This window comes from Triticum urartu, chromosome 6A (genome assembly GCF_056163025.1).
Source record: "Triticum urartu cultivar PI428250 chromosome 6A, HENAU_Tu73, whole genome shotgun sequence".
NCBI lineage: Eukaryota > Viridiplantae > Streptophyta > Magnoliopsida > Poales > Poaceae > Triticum > Triticum urartu.
In genome coordinates this window covers 581937247-581955353 of record NC_141878.1, presented here as the reverse complement: position 1 = coordinate 581955353, position 18107 = coordinate 581937247, and the positions used below count along the sequence as shown (strand labels likewise).

Sequence of the window (18107 nt, the reverse complement as noted above, 5' to 3'; positions counted from 1 at the left end):
AGTTTACAGAAGGCTAGTGACTTGGACTATTGAGGTATGAAGCTACTCTTCTCACCAGCAATGCTACAAATACGACGAAGATTTGTGCGGCGATCTAGGAAGGAAGTGCTAACCAATGGATAGCTGGGTGTCGGACGCTGCCCATGCTGCTACTTTTGCACGTGGTTTCCTGAAGGCTTCGCTTACACTAGACGTGTGTTCTAGTTATGTTTTGTTGTAACTTGAACATGTTGGTTCTGGCTCTGGTAGCATAGTTTTTGTCGTGATATCATGTTTCTGTCCCATGATGTGTGTGTCTATTGCGAGCACACATAATGAGTTTTCTGATAGTGCTTTGAGCTCACTTTTCCCCTTTCCCGCTCCCTTAATCTTCTTGTTGGTTACAAACAAGTTGTATGTTCATTATGTGTTATATTGGAAAGCAATTTATGCCCGATTCAAAAAGAAAATGTGTTGGTCAAGTGGCTGGCTCTGCCTACCTACTCCCTTCATCTTTCAAAGAGTGTACTTCCAACTTTGTTGGAGGCTCGAACTATCTTAAAGTTTGACCGAGTTTGTGCAAAAATATATCAATGTTTGTGATACCAAATAGGTATATTATAAAATATATATTTTATCATGAATCTAATGCTACTAATTTTATGGCATAAATATTGATGTATTATTGTATAAATATGGTCAAACATAAAAGGTTTGACTTTTCAATAAAGTTGAAATTACACTTTTTCAAAGACGAAGGAAGTATGTGCATACGCATACGTACGTGCCGTCAGATTTTGAGAGGGTGATTATTTTGAGCTGGTGCATGCGCTGACTAGTGCTTACGATGATTGGAATTATGCATGGACGACGCCACGACGGTGAGTGGTTGAGTGCTGACTGTTGTGCTCGATCGACGTGTAGCTGGAGCCATTACTAAGCAGCACAAAACACGACTACTGTTCCGTTTCTTGCTCTCAAAGCGGTGCGCGCCTATGCCTCACTTATAGCAAGGTGAAAGGCAACATCGCTTACAGGGAGCCAATACTGGGATGGCCAGTCAGAATGTGAGTTCGCCACGTTGGTGTCAGCCAACGTCGCTAATATAGTTTTTTTTTCATTTTTATTCATATTTTAAATGAATATATTTTACTAAAACTTAAATTCATTTCTAAAAAGTAAAACCATGAATTTTTTTTGTGGGAGTAAAACCATGAATTTGAAATGGTTAACATCGTATTAAAAAAAGTTAGGCAACTTTAAAAAACGTTTATAGCTTTAAAACGATGTCCTTGACAATGAATAATGTTCGTGCATTTCAAAAGGTTGCATGTAGTTTTTTTTATGCATACAACATAAAAAAATGTTTGCATAATATAAGAAAAGTTTTGTACCATTAAAAACAATTATATAACATTTTAAAGAAATATTATTGTGTTTAAAATATATTAAAATAGAGAATATTCAATGTTTATTTGAAAAGATGTTGACCAAGTATTCAAAAAAGTGTTCAAAAACATGTATTAAAAGAAAAATGCACATTGTGTATTTGAAAAGCGTTCAATGTGCACCGAAAATATGTTCATGCTGACATCATGAAAACTTAAATTTATATTTTAAAAATAAAACCATGAATTTTAAAAATATTAACATAGTATTAAAATTGTTGCGCAACTAAGAAATGTGCACAGGAACGTGTTCGTGACAATGAAACAAGTTCCTGTGTTCGAAAAACCTGTATGGGAATTTTTTGTAAAATGTACACACAATTTTAAAATAAATGTCTGTGTAATATTTAAAAAATGTTTTATACCATTAAACCAAATATATGTAACGTTTTTAAAATTATTCTAACATTTAAAAGAAATAATGGAGACATTTACAAAAATGTTTCTAAAATGTAAAGAAATGTTCAAGTATGTATAAAAATGTTTATTATCATAAAAAACTGTTCAACATGTATTTGAAAAAATACCGACCATGTATTCAAAGGTGTGTTCAAAACATGTATTAAAAGAACATATATTTCGTGTATTTGAAAAATGCTCAACGTGCATCAGAAAAATGGTCAACATGTATTTGATAAAATGTGGACCCTGTATTCAGAAGTGTGCTCAAAACACGTATTAAAAGAAAACGCACATTGTATATTTGAAAAATGTTCAGTGTGTATCAAAATAATGTTTTACCTGTACTCTAAAATGTATAATGTGTACTGAAGAAAATAGACACATGTTGAACAATACAGAAACTGATGAAAATCGATAAAGAAAAAACGAAAAGAAGATGAAAAACGATGAAAAATAATGCAAAATAGTGAAACCAGAGAAGGAAGCAAAGAAAAAAAAAGAAAAAAACGAGAAAAGAAACAAATAAAAACGAAGAAGGAAGAAAGAAAGAAAATTTAAAAACTAGTGAAAGACGAGAAACAAACAAATAAAAACAAAGAGAAAATAAAGAAAAAAGAGAGTAAAAACGTGTAAGAAACAAACAGACCCGAGAAAAAAAATTACATAAACCCACAAATAAATAAATAAAATACATATAAATAAAAAGCCAGGACTAAACCAGTACGTCGACCGAGCAGAACAAGCGAGCGACCTGCACTAATGGGCCAACCCATATGCCCGCGCTTCAGGCACACACAGATGCTATACTCCTTATAAGCGAGATATAGTATTCGTGCTCAAAGCAGCCTTCCAAACAGTCAGTCAGCTGGGCTCAGATAATGGCCTGCAAGCAACTCTGGGCTCAGCCCACCGTATTGTTGGTTTTGCCGGCTTGTTTAATTTTATCTAACAGGTTGAAACTGATTTTGCCTGATATTATCTCTAAAGAGCAGTCTGCGTTTGTCCCTGGACGTTTGATCACGGACAACATTATTACCGTTTGCGAGTGCCTACATTTTATGAAGAGAAATAAAGCTCAAAGAAACAGATTTTGTCCTGTCAAACTGGATATGATGAAGGCGTATGATCGCGTGGAGTGAAATTATCTTGAAGCTATCATGACCAAGATGGGATTTGCACCATCGTGGGTTGCTTCAGTTATGAGGATGGTAAGATCGGTCAAATTTTCTGTTATGTTTAATGGTGGAAAGCTTGAGGAATTCACACCTTCAAGAGGAATCCGCCAGGGGATCCTATTTCTCCATACCTATTTTTGCTAGCAGCGGAGGCCCTTTCGTGCCTCTTAAAAACCCAAGATGAATCATCGCACCTCAGTGGAATTCGAGTGGCTCCGTCGGCACCGCCGGTAAGCCACTTGCTATTTGCAGATGATAGCCTGCTGTTTGTCAAAGCCAGCTCTGTGGGAGCAATGGAGTTATCTTCCTTGATGAAGAACTATTGCAATGTTTCGGGTCAAAAAATAAATCTATCAAAATCCTCGGTCTACTTTACTAAGGGATGTCCAAATTCTCTTAGAACTGAGGTGAAGACTGCTTTAAATATCATCAATGAATCACTTTCTGATAGATATTTGGGAATGCCATTTGATGTGGAAACTGTAAGAATGTGGCCTTCAAATTCTTAAAAGACCGGGTGTGGAACAAAGTCAAGGGGTGGATGGAGAAGCTGCTGTCAGTGGGAGGAAAGGAAGTTCTAATTAAATCTGTTGCATAAGATGTTCCTGTCTACTCAATGTTATGCTTCAAACTCCCCCGTGGCCTTTGTGAACACATCAACTCGTTGATCAGGAAGTTTTGGTGGGGCAGCAAGGAAGGGAAACGGAAGCCAAGTTGGGTCTCATGGAGCATGATGACACAACCTAAATATTGTGGAGGTCTAGGTTTCCGCGACATAGAACTGTTTAACCTAGCTTTACTAGCTAGACAAGCATGGAGGATCTTAATGGACCCAGGATATCTTGGTGCGCGCATTCTGAAGGCAAAGTACCATGCTAATGCTGAGTTCTTGCAGGCTGAGCTGGGTTTAGCCCCTTCTCAGATATGGCGGGCCATCCTTGATGGTCATGAGGTACTAACTCAAGGTATTATTCGACGGATCGGGGATGGACAGACGACGCGCATTTGGCAGCAGAACTGGTTACCGAGACCAGCGAACATGAGACCAATTTTGAGCAAAGTCGCGAACCCCCCTCAGCTAGTGGGCGAGCTGATCTTGCCAAGTGCATAATGGAACCGTGCTATCGTTGCTGACATTTTCTTGCCGACAGATGCCTCCGCGATCATGTCGATTCCTTTATGCACAAGACACATTGAGGACTTTTGGTCCTGGATACATGAAAATGATGGTGTTTTCTTAGTCCGTTCTGCATATCGAATGCTTGTGGAGACAAAAATGAGAAGAGAGGCCTGGCTTGAGGGCTGATCAGATTCTTCAAATACGTGCAGAGAGCAAAAGTCTTGGGAGATGATGTGGAAGGTCGATGTTCCCTCAAAGGTGAAACTATTTTTATGGAGATTGGCCCAACAGTCAATCCCTACAGCTGACATGTTACATCATCGGAATATGTTTACCACTACATGATGTGGGTTACGTGGTGCTGATGATTCTTGGCAACAGTCTTTGCTTCATTACACTATTGCTCGATGTGTTTGGGCATTGCATGATCAGGATCTGGTGGAAGCACTGAACAATACCAAGGAGCTTGATGCAAAAAGGTGGTTGTTTACACTTTTGGACATGCTCTCTCCAAAACAATTCATCTTGGTAACTGTTACCCTATGGGCGCTTTGGCACGCACGGAGGTTAGCCCTTCATGAGCATATTTTTCAGAGTCCGTTATCCATGTATAATTTCATCATGAAGTATATCCGAGAGATTGCGGAGTGCAAACCAAAGAAAAATCTATGGGAAGTACCTCCAAATATTGTACGCTCGCATCAAAGATGGATTCCGCCACCGCCAGGAATAGTGAAGATCGGAGTGGATGGGGCTGTTTCACGAGATGGTATGCATGGACCTTTTAGTGCTGTTTGCAGGAACTCAACAGGAGACTACATGGGTGCTTCTGTCATTAAGATCCATGGAATAACGGACCCGGCGACGCTGGAAGCTTTAGCCTGCGGCTAGGCATTGGCACTTGCATCAGACTTGGGCCTGACATACAACACCATTGCATCTGATTACCAAGGAGTGGTCAAAAATATTAACCTCCACATGGGGGGAGCTTATGCTAGCACCATAAAGGAGATTACGGAGACGGCGAAGTTTTTTGCCCACTGTACCTTCATCCTTGAGGGGAGGGCTACAAATATTGAGGCACACAGCCTCGCTAAACATGCTTTCGGTTTGGACTATGGGCGCCATGTGTGGCTGCTAAACCCTCCAGGCCTTGTTTGTATCCCTTTAAACATTATTGAGCAATAAATAAAGTGTGTTTAGACTAAAAAAACTAGCAAAAGAGCATGTCTGTTGCAACGAGGGAGAAAATAATACACGCTCTTAACCCAATAACCATGACTCAAGATCCTAATAGGTCCACTTCCTTCATTTCACATGGCATCACATTTGTGTTACTGACGCTGGCCTCTGTGCTCACACAACGAATACCCGTTTGAATGTGATCAGTCCTATGGGATCTCTCTCTCTCTCCCACACACACACACACACACACACACACGCTCGCTCGGAATAAGATGATAAATGTGTTGTTTTTCCCGTGAGGATTTCAGGTGTGCATGCGTGGCTATCGATGTTTTCTTTCCTCTTGATCTGGTTTCAGTGAGTGTTTTTTTGTGATTCAGATCACCGCTGGTATGAAAGAAAAACGCACCATGCACTATAGATTAAGTTTGCACCAAAAATAATATTTTATAAATATTTAACAGCTAAAAATAACATTACATTTAGATTCTGCACATTTTTCTTATCAAATTTCATATATAACATGTTTAAATCGGAGTTACGGTTTTAAAGATATGGATAATTTTGTTTTAGACAAATTATGGGTTGATTAACCAAAAAGTCAGGGGGTTTTATGTTAACATGAAAAAAATATTCGGCTGACTTAAATATCGATGGCGAGTTGATTACCTGAAACATGAGGGGGTTTTCTAAGAAAATACAAAAAACAGTTCGGCTACGACTAAAACATGTACTGCGGGTTAATTTACAGAAAATAAAGGGATTTTCTTGTAAAATGGAGGGACGGTGAGCGGGCAGAATCACGAGCAACTAATTGAGGAGCGCTCGTTCGGGAGCCTACGAAGGGTCACTTGGGGTCGACTGAGAGCGTGCCACTTGGCGCTCTCTCGGCTGTCGCCACGTGTTGTGCTTTGGGCGATCCCTCTGGATTTTTATTTTATTATTTTTCCACACCCGTTTTTAGCTTTTTAGATGGCTTTCTTTTTCTTTTTTGGCTTTTTTTATTTTCCGCCGGTCATTCTTAGCTTTTGGACAAAAAATAATTCAAAAAGAATTTTTTTGCGTAAAGATTGCATTTTCCTTAGTTTTTTCCTTCTGCAAGCGGCACAGTTTGCTTTTGCGAGATGAACGAATTTGCTTTCGCGAGAGGCACAGCCGTGCCTCTCCGAAGCGAAAAAAAACGCATTTTTTTCCTTTCGTGAGAGTCAAAGTTTTTCGTCCGGTTTTTTCGTGAAAAAAGTTCGTAAAAACGTATCAACATGGTTTGAAGTTCTCAACACAAGGAATTCAAAGGTGAAAACAATTTAATATTTGGACGCACGATTTAAGAGATAAAATGTTTTGATTAAAAGGATGTATAAAAAAGGAAAAACTCTTAGGTTGCAACAAGTGGCACACATACAACACACAACGTGTCATAATCTGAGAAGGAGAAAACTCTTAGTGATTTTGTGGTGTATCCTATTTACTTCCCGCTAGCGTCAAATGGTGGAGGCGACACACACAGGGCCAGCTACTAGGGTCGGCCAGGTCTATCTTTCACTCGCACGTGCTTGATTCGTTCGTTGCCCAGTTTTTTTTTCATTTTGCATTGTACTCGCGCGTGTTGGGGTACGTTCGTTGCCCAGGTTTCTTTTCATTTTATTTCTGTTATGATTTTTTTTGTTTATGGTTTTGCTTTATTTATAGTTTTTCCTCATTTCTTTTTGTTTTTCTTCTTTTTTTCACTGGGTTGATTTTCTCGTGGTTTTTCTTCCAGCATTTTAACATACTTAATGAAGATTAGTTAATATATGCTTCGTTATATGGTGAACATGTTTTGAAATATATACGGACATTTTCTAAATGTATGCTGAACATTTGTTCTACGTATAGTGAACTATTTTTAATGCACGATGAAATTTTCTCTACATACATTGAACTTTTTTTTAATATAATGAACTTTTTGTAATATACATTGAACATATTTCAAATATAAATTGAACACTATTGTAATATATGTTGAACATATTTCTTTAATATATGATGAAAAATTTACATAATGCCTGGCGAACTTTTGTAATGTATGGTGAACATTTTCTTAATGTACAATGGTCGTTTTTATAATACCTAGTGAGATTCTATTAAATACACACTGAAATTTTTCTAAACACACAAAACATCTTTTATTAAATGATAAATCTTTCGTAAATATATATATTATTTTGAATAGGTTCTTATATTTTTAAAATCCTAAGAAGATTCAAGCACCGGTTTTTAGAACAAAACTGATCAGAAAACTGATGAAACAAATATAATATAATAAATAAAAGAGCAGTGCAACAGAGTGTGTCCGTATATACATGCATGATCCATCCATGCGCGAGACGGTTCGAAGAGGTGACCAACACGTATGTGCACACCTGGATGGATCCTACACTGACCACTGACATGCATGTAAGCGACATTCCAGTGAGGGTCTGTACGTTTTTTTTACGTAAACGGCGCCCTGGAAGACGTCACCAGTGGGGTAGGTTGTACCCCCGGGCTTGTCCCCCTAAACTTCTAGGATTTCTTACTTTTTATAAAAATTGTCGTAAATTTTTATCGTATTTGGACCCTTCTATATATGGATTTTCTGTAGAACCAAAAACATACAAAATAAAAAAAATGGTACTAGGCACTAAAGTAATAAACTAGTCCATAAAAATATATATAAATGCATCAAAATCATATATAATTGATGTAAATATAGCATGAATACTTTATAAATTATAGATACGTTGGAGACGTATCAACATCATCAAGCTTAATTTCTACTGGTCCTCGAATATGTAAATGATAAAAAAATAAGATATGAAGTGTGAATGCTAGAATAGTGCATACGTTTGATCAATGATAATTCTAATCACTTTTTCTAACATCATTATACTCTTTCTAATAAAACTTCTCATAATCAAGTAACAATCTATTCACATGTTAAGTGTAGACAATAAACTCTTTTGAAATCCAACAAATTTTGTTCTCAGTCATCAAACAATTATAATTCATGATATTTTTCAGAAGAGTTTATGTAAGAGTTTTTGTTTAGCAAACTTTGCATAACTATCATATAGTCTACTAGTGGTTGCTGCCACTCCAGAGCATATTTGAAGAACCGACTGTTTTCATCAGAGACAAGGGAAGATGGGGATTTAGTGTTTCTCCACTCAACTTACTTATCTTATGGATAAATGTCAACATTAATAACTCATCATCATATATATTCAACTAGATATATGTGTCTGGACTTTTCCCCAAATACAATGTTTGCGAAGTGAAGAATAATGAGGTTGGAATAAGAAGTTGACTCAACATAAAAATAAAATTGACATAAATAGTAAAAGATAGGTCCTTCGCGGAGAGAAGTTGGGTCTTGTAAAATCCTTCACACGTGGCGTGCAAGCAAAGCGAATTCGAAAATCTCCATATCCCTGAAACATAATCCCCCCTTGTTCTTCGGCATCACCATTGTATCCCAAGATACCCAACCAGTTTTTCGCTCTCCTTTTTTACTTCCCCACCAGATTTTCTGTAACAAGGAAGTGATATGTTGATATCTAGACTAGCGTCACCAAGTTTTATGACGTGGTTCGTCAGCTCGAGGCAAAGGTGGCCATTGCACGCGGCAAAAGACGAGGTCGTAAGTTTTTCTTTCTCTTGCTCAACTTGTTGATTGATTCATTCACGCAATGTTGGTCTACACATTATATGTAGCCCGCACACGCTGCTGTGGTGTACCACAAGGCAGAGGAACGACCATTTACATGCACACACTGTTGGATGAAGCTGAAGGGGAAGTTTGTGCGAAACGACATAATCCATTGATCAAAAACTTGTTCAACATCCGTAATCTAGTCAAATTTAAGACATTATTGTGCTAGACTTAATTTGCATGCTATGTATGAATAATTTATGCTATGTCCTATCCGAACTTATATGAATATCAACCGGTTTGCATGAATTTCGTCTGCTTAGTTTAAATGCTGATTGAAATGTATGCGGCTAGCGTTAAATGACGTCTTCCCGCATCCATGTCTGTAGAATAATCTCTCTATCTGCGAACGGATGCGGGAGGAAATTTACGGATTGCCCTTGGACAAGCCCTTAGTCCTCCGGCAACGACAATGACAAGATGCCCATGACTCTTGCATGCAGCCGGCACTGACGCGGTCGGCGTCTAGGTACGTCAGAGGCATGGAGCCAAACAACAAATGCGTTGTTAACCCTGATACTCCCTAAGCAGAGGCAGGAGCACCACTCATACCTAGCCCTTTATTTAAAAGGTAGTTTAGTCTTTTTCATTTGAACTTATCTAATCCGGTATCTCTCACTAAAAAAACAATTCCCAATTTGATCGTAAATCTCGGCTGTCGGAAGGGAAACTCTCGGGCACCATTCGTGATGACCTCTTCATTCTTTCGCGCCGCCATGGCCGCTGAGGCCGCCGCCACTTGCACACTTGCTTGCATCTCGCGCGCATCGCTCGTCTTACCTACAGTGACCACGCCGCAGCCATCTCATCCCCTCCGTGCGTGTTAGCTAATCGATTATGAAAAATTGAATCAAATTTTACAGTTCTTTTGTCTGCAGTACCTCGATGTGACGTGAGCATGAAAGAGGTTAAGAATCTTTTTTTATAAGGGCCAAAATCACTTTTTTTTGGCCTTTTGATCCTATATTATAGGCTGGACCTTGAAAGATAGAAAAGATCTCCCTCCAAGCCATACATACGACTTTTATCTAGATCTCAATTAAGCAATATACCGGAGTCCGCCGATACCCGATACTGGCGTGCAGTTCATTACGAGTTTCGGTCGGCGCAAATTCTACCCTCTTGCCGCGGGCGTCTCTCCCGCTTGGTAAAGAGTTCCATGAATAACCAATAGTGAATAACAAACACGTTCAAATTTGATATGGATAGCAAAAATCAATCATAACTGCTTTTTTTAGAACAATCATAACTGCTTCTATGATTACGTTTTCACCGTTTAACGCGAGATATTTGTAGCTGATCCGTGTGCATCTCGCGTCGCGTTATCTGGAAAACTCTGGCCGGCTTCCACGTTGCAGCTCTCCTTTTCCCCCACGTCTCCTCTCCCCGATTGAGGCGGCGTCCTCCTCGCCTTCTTTCCCGTCTGCCGCTGGTCTCTTCCAGCTATGCTGCCGCCGCCGGCCCCCACCTTTCCCTCTTCAGGACGAGGTGTGGCCATGGCGGCAACGCCAAAGGAGCAGGAGAGGGGAGGGTATATGCCGCTACAAGATCGAGTACCAGGGTGGTGCTAAGGCCACGCGACAGAGGTCGTGATGATCAGGCAACGCGGGAGGCCGGGAGATGCATTCACCACCGGCGCCGTCTCCAGGTCGTCCTCTATGGCGGCGCCGTGAGCGCCTTGATGCGTTGCATCCACCACCGGTGCCGGCTCCAGGTCGTCGTTAGGATGTGCACGGAACAGCAGCAAGCAACGCGGCATCCTCAGGCCGTGACGACAAGAGGTGCTGCCAAGAGGAGAACGGTCACTCAAATCTTTTCAGTCTATGTGAAATTCAGAGAAGAGCAGCTTTTTGGCATGTTTTGTTCCCTTCTGATTAGGGTCTTGACTAATTGCCTTTCCTTTCCTCTGTTTTTTTGTTAGATTAGATGCGTTCGCTTCAGATGCGGTTGTTCTTTCAAGTGTCCAGAGATTCGTCAAGGAACATACATGTGGTCTCTGTCGACCTGCTGTCTCATGTGGTGAGGGCTTTTCTTTTCATTCCCTTTATTTTGTTTTTATTAGGGCACATCTAGATGTGCTTTAGCAAAACTGTTTTTATTAAGTAAACACTAATTATTCTGTGTGTTTGTTGTCCTTTTTTTGTTTTCTTAGTTTCTTTAAAGACAAAATTCCAAGGCTTGCTGATTCGGGACAACTTTGATCAGTTTGTTGTTTCTTATCCTCAGCTCAAGAGGATGATCTCAGATTTTTAGCACCCGGGTGCCCCTACACCCTCTATGAACAGTAAATACAAAACAAATTCAAAACAAAACAAAAAAAAATCTGAAACTTTGGAACATCGAACATCATGAAACTTTTGATAATCTTGCAAAGTTTTAGCTAAAAAAAACATTTGAAGAGCACTCAAATAAAAAAAACAAAATCATTGTTCAAAGTTTATGTACATTTTTGAGCAGTGATTTTTTTTTTGGAGAGGGCTCCACGTAGGTTATTTGTTGCTGAAACTTTGCAGGAACATCAAACCTTTGATAGTCTTTGATCCCTGAAAGTTTCAGTTTTTTTATTTTCTTTCAATTTTTTATGAATTTACTGTTCATGAGGGTGTAGGGGCACCCGGGAGCTGTTAGACATTTCTCTCAGGACAAGTTCGATCAGTACGGAAAGTTTATAAACTACTGAAGGTGGAACCGTTTGACTAGCATCTGCATGCACCATTGATCAGTATGTATGTTTTCTTGAATTAGTGTACCCGTTATGATAATATGCTTTTGACTTCTAGTGATAGTCTTTTCATTAGCTTCCCGTGAAGCTAACTGTCCATTTCTTATTTTTAGAGGAAAGGAATTCACTCAACTTTATAAATAAAGTTACTAGGCAGAGTACGCGGTAACAAAGCGACCCAGAAGGTAAAAGGATAAAACACAAGCATGGCCTACAACCAGGCGAATAGTCCCAAACGATCACACGGCACGCAAGCCGGCACAAAAGCAGAACAATGTCTGCTTCTAATTTACAATTTAGAATTTATACACACTATTTTTTTGGATCTGAACACGGATGTGCGCCAACTTTTATTTTGGCCAAAGACAAAGGTTTATGCACCTTTTTTCAATATTTTTCATGACTCAGAATCGGGTCCATTACCAATCCTTTCTCCATCAAGAGCATTCATACCATCGTCGAGGTCGAGCCATAGGTAGAGTTCAACTTCCTCCTTGCTTTCTCTACAACCAACTATTTTTGGTACTTTAGACATTTGAATTGATCTCATATTTTGCAATTCCTAAACTAGGATGATTAGAAACATCTCCATCAAGCTGCCGTATAACATGATGTATTTGCACATTGATGTGCTGGAATTTATCCTTTACAGGTGACACATATATTCACCTTTTACTTAAGGATCGACTCGTGGATTAATTATAGAACCCAATTGTAGTAAAAAGATGAAAACTTATATGAAGTTAATGCATTCATAGAATGTTCTCTCTCCTTTACAATGACATATTATGTTGTGCACCCCAATGTGGAAGACATTCAATCTACTCATTACCTGCTTTGATTTTAATTAGCAAGAAGTTTGTTATTTTGAAGCAGATGTCCCAGTTCCTGGTTCAGAATTTGATGTTGCTTAAGCCATTTTATGTTGAAACTCTGATACAGAAGAGCACCCGTGACGTTGTCCGGTTAAGCTATTGGCTATCTAAGTTTGTTGGTGATGTTGTCATTGCAATGCATCGAAGTTCTTATGCCAGCAATTTTTATGCGAACTTAAACCACTGATCAATGGCTGCTTGTGTTTGCTGCTAAAGAGTTCAATACATGGCAAGTAGAGAAGGGAGGAAGCACACCCTGCATTTTCTACAGCCAGGTAGTCTGCCTGCTGATTTCCTTCTTTTCTGAAATATACCGAGGCAGCTGCAAAAGGAGATCAGGTGGGCTGAGCGGCCGGACGGCGCTGCACGTGGCGCTATCATCAAGAGTAGCATCGCCAGGTACAAGACAATGCATCCATCCAAGATTCTGCTTAATGTAGCACACACCCATGTTTTGCTTCTTCCTTGCATGTTTTGGTTGTACCAGCATCATGTTGCGTGCAAGGTGTTTGCTGAAATGTTTTTCCTGTGTTTTTTGTGCAGGAGACCTTCACCCATCAGGATTTTTGGGGACACAAGGGCACCAACTACACCAAGAAGTTCAGGTATGATGTACTCATCCAATGATTTAGAGAAGACATCATACACCTGATCCCTTCTTCTATATCTCGAGCTAATGTTTCAGTCTAAATACTCTCTTCTTGATCAGTGGATGACGGCAGACCGTGTCATCATGCACTTGGAGATGCTGGAGACACATGTATGTACCATATCTTATGAAACCAACTTATGGAACAATTTCTTTCAATGCCCTGCAAACGCTTGAACAATGTCAGGATGGAGCCATGGTACCAGGTGCTATAGAGCAAGGGCATAATCCAGGCCAAGAAGGATGGTATCAAGGTGCAATTATAGTTGGGAAAGCCTTGAGGGTGTGGTCGACAGCATACACACGGACGCTGATGGTACATGGATTTTGCATCAAGAAGGACCCTATGTATAAGGTAATGGTCCGGTCTACTGGATGCAATAAGATATATCTTACATGTTAGATCTTCCTTCTCTTTTTCTTTTGAGTGTCAAAGCAAACGCTTTATTACGCAACCAAGTTAGGCATATCGCCTACAAAAAGTCCAGCCACAGACGGCGGAACACTAACATCCCATATAGTGGGTTCATTCACATTACATTCATAGCCTGGCTTAGCGAGCTCATGTGCTGCACCATTGGCCTCCCTCCTACATGCCACAACATTGCATTTTGAAAACCATAGTCTCATTTGGACCTTCAGGTCATCCAGGACAGAAGCATACGCCAAGAAGCTTGGCTCCTTCTGCATGAGCGCCGCCTGCAGCAGCTGTGAATCGGTCTCAAGGCAAATTCGGATCGTCCCTAGATGGTTTGCCAGCTCCATCACGCCAGCCGCCGCTTGTAGCTCTGCTGCAAAAGCATCGTAGATATGCTCGCACTTGCCCGCCATGCAGGCAACTGCATCCCCAGTATGATCACGGGCAATCACTCCCCATGCGGACTGAGAGCTTCCCGACATATGTGCACCGTCAATGTTAAACTTCAGTACGTCCACTTCTGGCGCCCGCCATTTCGTCTTCTCTTTCGGGGTGTTCTGTTTATGCTTACCCACAATATCCCAGTATTCCGTGGTGGCGAGCATAGTTCGGTGCACTATCTCCTCCGGCCGGGTTCTTCCTTCGTTTTTCCTCACTCGGTTTCTCTCATTCCACCACTCCCACTAGAGATATAAAATCTGCACCCTATCCTCCATCCACAATGACCACAGTGGTCCATGACAGCCCCCACAGAGTCATAATTCTCCAGCTCCATTCTGACATCTTCTTTTCCCATAAACTCGCCACACCTCCTTCACCGCCTTGCACCGTGTAAAGAGATGGCCACCGTCCTCGATGTTCCTCGCACAGAACAGGCATAAAGTACCGTGCCTAGCATTTATAGAAGAATAAATTTCTTAGATTCTCAGTTGTTGTGTGGACCAAAATTATTATTTTTCTTCCGTTAGAGCATCTACAGCCGGACTCCTCAAATTGATCGGGCAGGCACGGGAATCACTAACCGGACAGGAGAGAGAAGTAAAGAGTAGCAAAAAGTTGACCCAACCGAACTCTTCATATCTTCTCTATATGTCCGGGCTGTCCGCGAACCCTCATATCCATCTTCAATATGGGGAGGATATGAGGGCTCCCGGACACGCCCGGGCGCGCCCGGTCAATCTGCCACGTAGGACGTGGCCCGACCCCCGGACCATATTTTCTCTTTCTTTATTCATCTTTTCTGTCTCTCTCTTCATCTTCACCAATCATGTGCAAGTGACCGGACATATGAGGAAGAAAATAAGAATTGTGGTTGTGCGGATGGATAAATAGGAGTTCAAAATGGACACGCCCAGTAATTGACCTGGCGCGTCCGCGGACGTTTGAGAGGCCGAATTAGAGGTACGTGGTTGTAGATGCTCTTACTCCAGTTTTGAAGTTTGTTAACCTTTTTCTAGGCGTACCGTGCCTAGCATTTAAAGAAGAATAAATTTCTTAGATTCTCCTTTGTGATGCATTTTCATTCCTTTTGGGCGTGCTGCCTATATCTGAATGTAAATGTGAACCTGAAGAAGAAAAACTTTCATGGTTGGACGAGATAGAGCATTTAAAAAACCATGAGTGCCTAGAAAGCAAAGGAAATATCATCAGTGACATTGAAGCCTACATTCAGAGAACCTGCAGCCTGAAGAAAGGGCCGGCCACCGTAGACCATAGCAAGAGCGGGATGAAGGAGATAATTTTTATTTCCTCTTCCGATGACGAGGCCTCCTGAACTAGGCCAAAAGCAGCAGCCAGCAGCCACTAGCGACATGGTCGGACCAGACTGCCAAAGCCAAGTGAAGCTATCTTTGTAATCTTTGTTGTTGATCCACACCAAGGATACCACATCGATAATCATAGGACACGTAGTGGCTACGGTATCCTCTTAGGTAGGAATGAACAATAGGCCTTTTGACGGAATATAGAGCAATATGTTTTTGGGATGTGCCACACGAATACCATGACAGTTTAGCCCAAAAGGTAGCACGTTGGTTTTTACTGGTAAAAAGGGGGAAAGAAGAGATTTGACACGATGGTTAAAACAGGACCATTGATGCATCTTTTAGAGATGGATTTGGTTCCAAACTGGCTCCGGCATCCATGCTTCCAGAACAAACAGCAACTAAGGTATACTAATAGTGGTACATAATGAATGCCTCAGCTATAACCCGACGAGTCACTTGCCCTGAGTAAACTCTAAGATCCTTCACAGATCACCGTGTCTAGATCATGCAACAGATTCGAAAGATGCATGATGGCAACCCATCATTAATCAGTAATCAGAAAAGAAACTGGAGATTGAAGAAGATGAATATGGCTGATTTGTTCTTAAATAGAAGTTCTAGAAAGAATTAATATCGGCTTTTTAAATCTTAAACAGTATAACTCTTGAATCACCAATCCAAAAAAAATCCTTGACTGACCCAACAGTAAATGACTTTGCATGACAACTTAACCTATGAAACACTCATCCACACAACACCAACAACATCACCGATGCCATCAAGTGAAGGGAACACACGCCTATTCCCCGACAATATCACTAACATCTACAAATATAGATCTAGAAAGACATTTATGCATGTGGATCAAGAGCGGGATCGGTAGGTACGTGCCATGATGCTGAGCGGGGAGGCGTACATTGCCGAGCCGAATATGACGCGGAGGATGATATAGAACACACCCAGAGGAGGAGGACGTTCGGCCGGATTAACAAGAACAACGACGTGGAGGAGTTCAAGTTGGACCCGTACATAGCGACGCTCTCAACTGCATGATCTGAGTGTGTTCTACGACATCCTCCACGTCATATTCGGCTCAGCAATGTACGCCTCCCCGCTAACCATCATGGTATGTACCCATCGATTCCACTCTTGACCCATGTGCATAGATGTCTTTTTAGATCTATATTGGTAGATGTTAGTGATATTGTTGGGGAATAGGCATGCTTTCCCCTTCGTTTGGTGGCGGCGGTGATGTTGGTGGTGTTGTGTGAATGAGGGTTTCAAAGGTTAGGTTGGCGTGCATGGTCACTTACTGCTGGGTGGGCCAGTCAAGGATTTTTTGGACCCATCTGTCAGTGACACGTTGCGTTTGCAGTTCAGAATGGATTGGTGATTCAGGGGTTCTACTGTTTAAGATTAAAAAAAAGTTGATATTAATTCTTCTGAAACTTTTATTTAAGAACAAATTAGCCATATTCATCTTCTCCAGTCTCCAGGTTCTTTTCTGATTACTGATTAATGATGGGTAAGTGATCTAGACACAATGATCTGCGAAGGATATTGGGCAAGTACTCGTCAGATTATAGCCAAGGCATTCATTATGTACCACTATTAGCATACCTTATTTGTTGTTTGTTCTGGAAGCATGGATGCGGGAGCCAATTTTGCAACCAAATCCATCTCTAAAAGATGCATCAATGGTCCTGTTTTAACCATCGTGTCAAATCTCTTATTTTCCCCTTTTTACCACTAAAAACCAACGTGCTACCTTTTGGGCTAAATTGTCATGTTGCTCTATGTTCCATCAAAAGGCCTATGGTTCGTTCCTACCTAAAAAGATACCATAGCCCCTACGTGTCCTTCGATTATTGATGCCGTATCCTTGGTTACTTGCAGTTGCATTCAATACAGGCAGTTCTGTTGTACAATTGATTAGCCAAATGAAGCTATCTTTGTAATCTTAGTTGTTGATCCACAACGTCTATCTACGCTACTTTTTTTTTTAAAGATACACCTTCATGTCAACTAGGGAGTATTTGATCAGTCAAGCGTACAACTTGCATGTGTTTCTCTGATTCAAAAACTACAATACAGCCCTCTGCTACAGATTTACCATGAACCCTGCTAGGCAGACATTCAGAGATGTGTTTATGGTAGATATTCAATTATCTACAAGAAGATGCGGCTTTCTCACTGTCCTTTCATGCTTTCACCTTGGAACCTCTCAGTCCATTAGGCACCCAGGCCGTGTCAGCCATTCTTGACGCCATACAACATAGATTTGAGCCTCAGGTCCAACCAATCATTCACACGGAAAGTGAAGGCAGAGTTGTCATTTCCTTCCCAAATCACGGGGAAGCCTACCTAGCGTATATGCTTTGCCCACCAGCAGAAGACCATGCCACTTGGGAACCAATGACACAAACATGCACCTGATGAGAGTAACAACAAACAACAGAATTGCCGTATCTTTCTGGGGCCTCCCTAGATATCTCTGGTCACCCGAGCAAATATTAAGCCCATACGGCGTGTTTGATTATTTTCCAGATGATATGAACTTAATGGACGACCTATCAGAATTCACCTGTATGGCCCGCACACAACAGTGAGCGATGCCGGACTCGACACACTTGAT

General features: G+C 40.8%; 1 long non-coding RNA gene across 5 annotated transcripts; it reads left to right on the top strand.

The window, feature by feature from the left end:
• The first annotated feature begins 10371 nt into the window (after positions 1-10371).
• Positions 10372-17672, top strand: LOC147966636 (uncharacterized). 5 transcript variants are annotated; one of them, XR_015609008.1, is made up of 5 exons: positions 10372-10823; positions 10964-12416; positions 12641-13038; positions 13183-13244; positions 13349-17672. It is a non-coding gene; the product is annotated as an uncharacterized LOC147966636 (long non-coding RNA). The 5 variants fall into 5 exon arrangements; XR_015609009.1 differs by having other exon boundaries at positions 10964-13038; positions 13349-13399; positions 13495-17672; XR_015609007.1 differs by having other exon boundaries at positions 10964-13038; positions 13349-13399; positions 13476-17672.
• Positions 17673-18107: the final 435 nt, after the last annotated feature.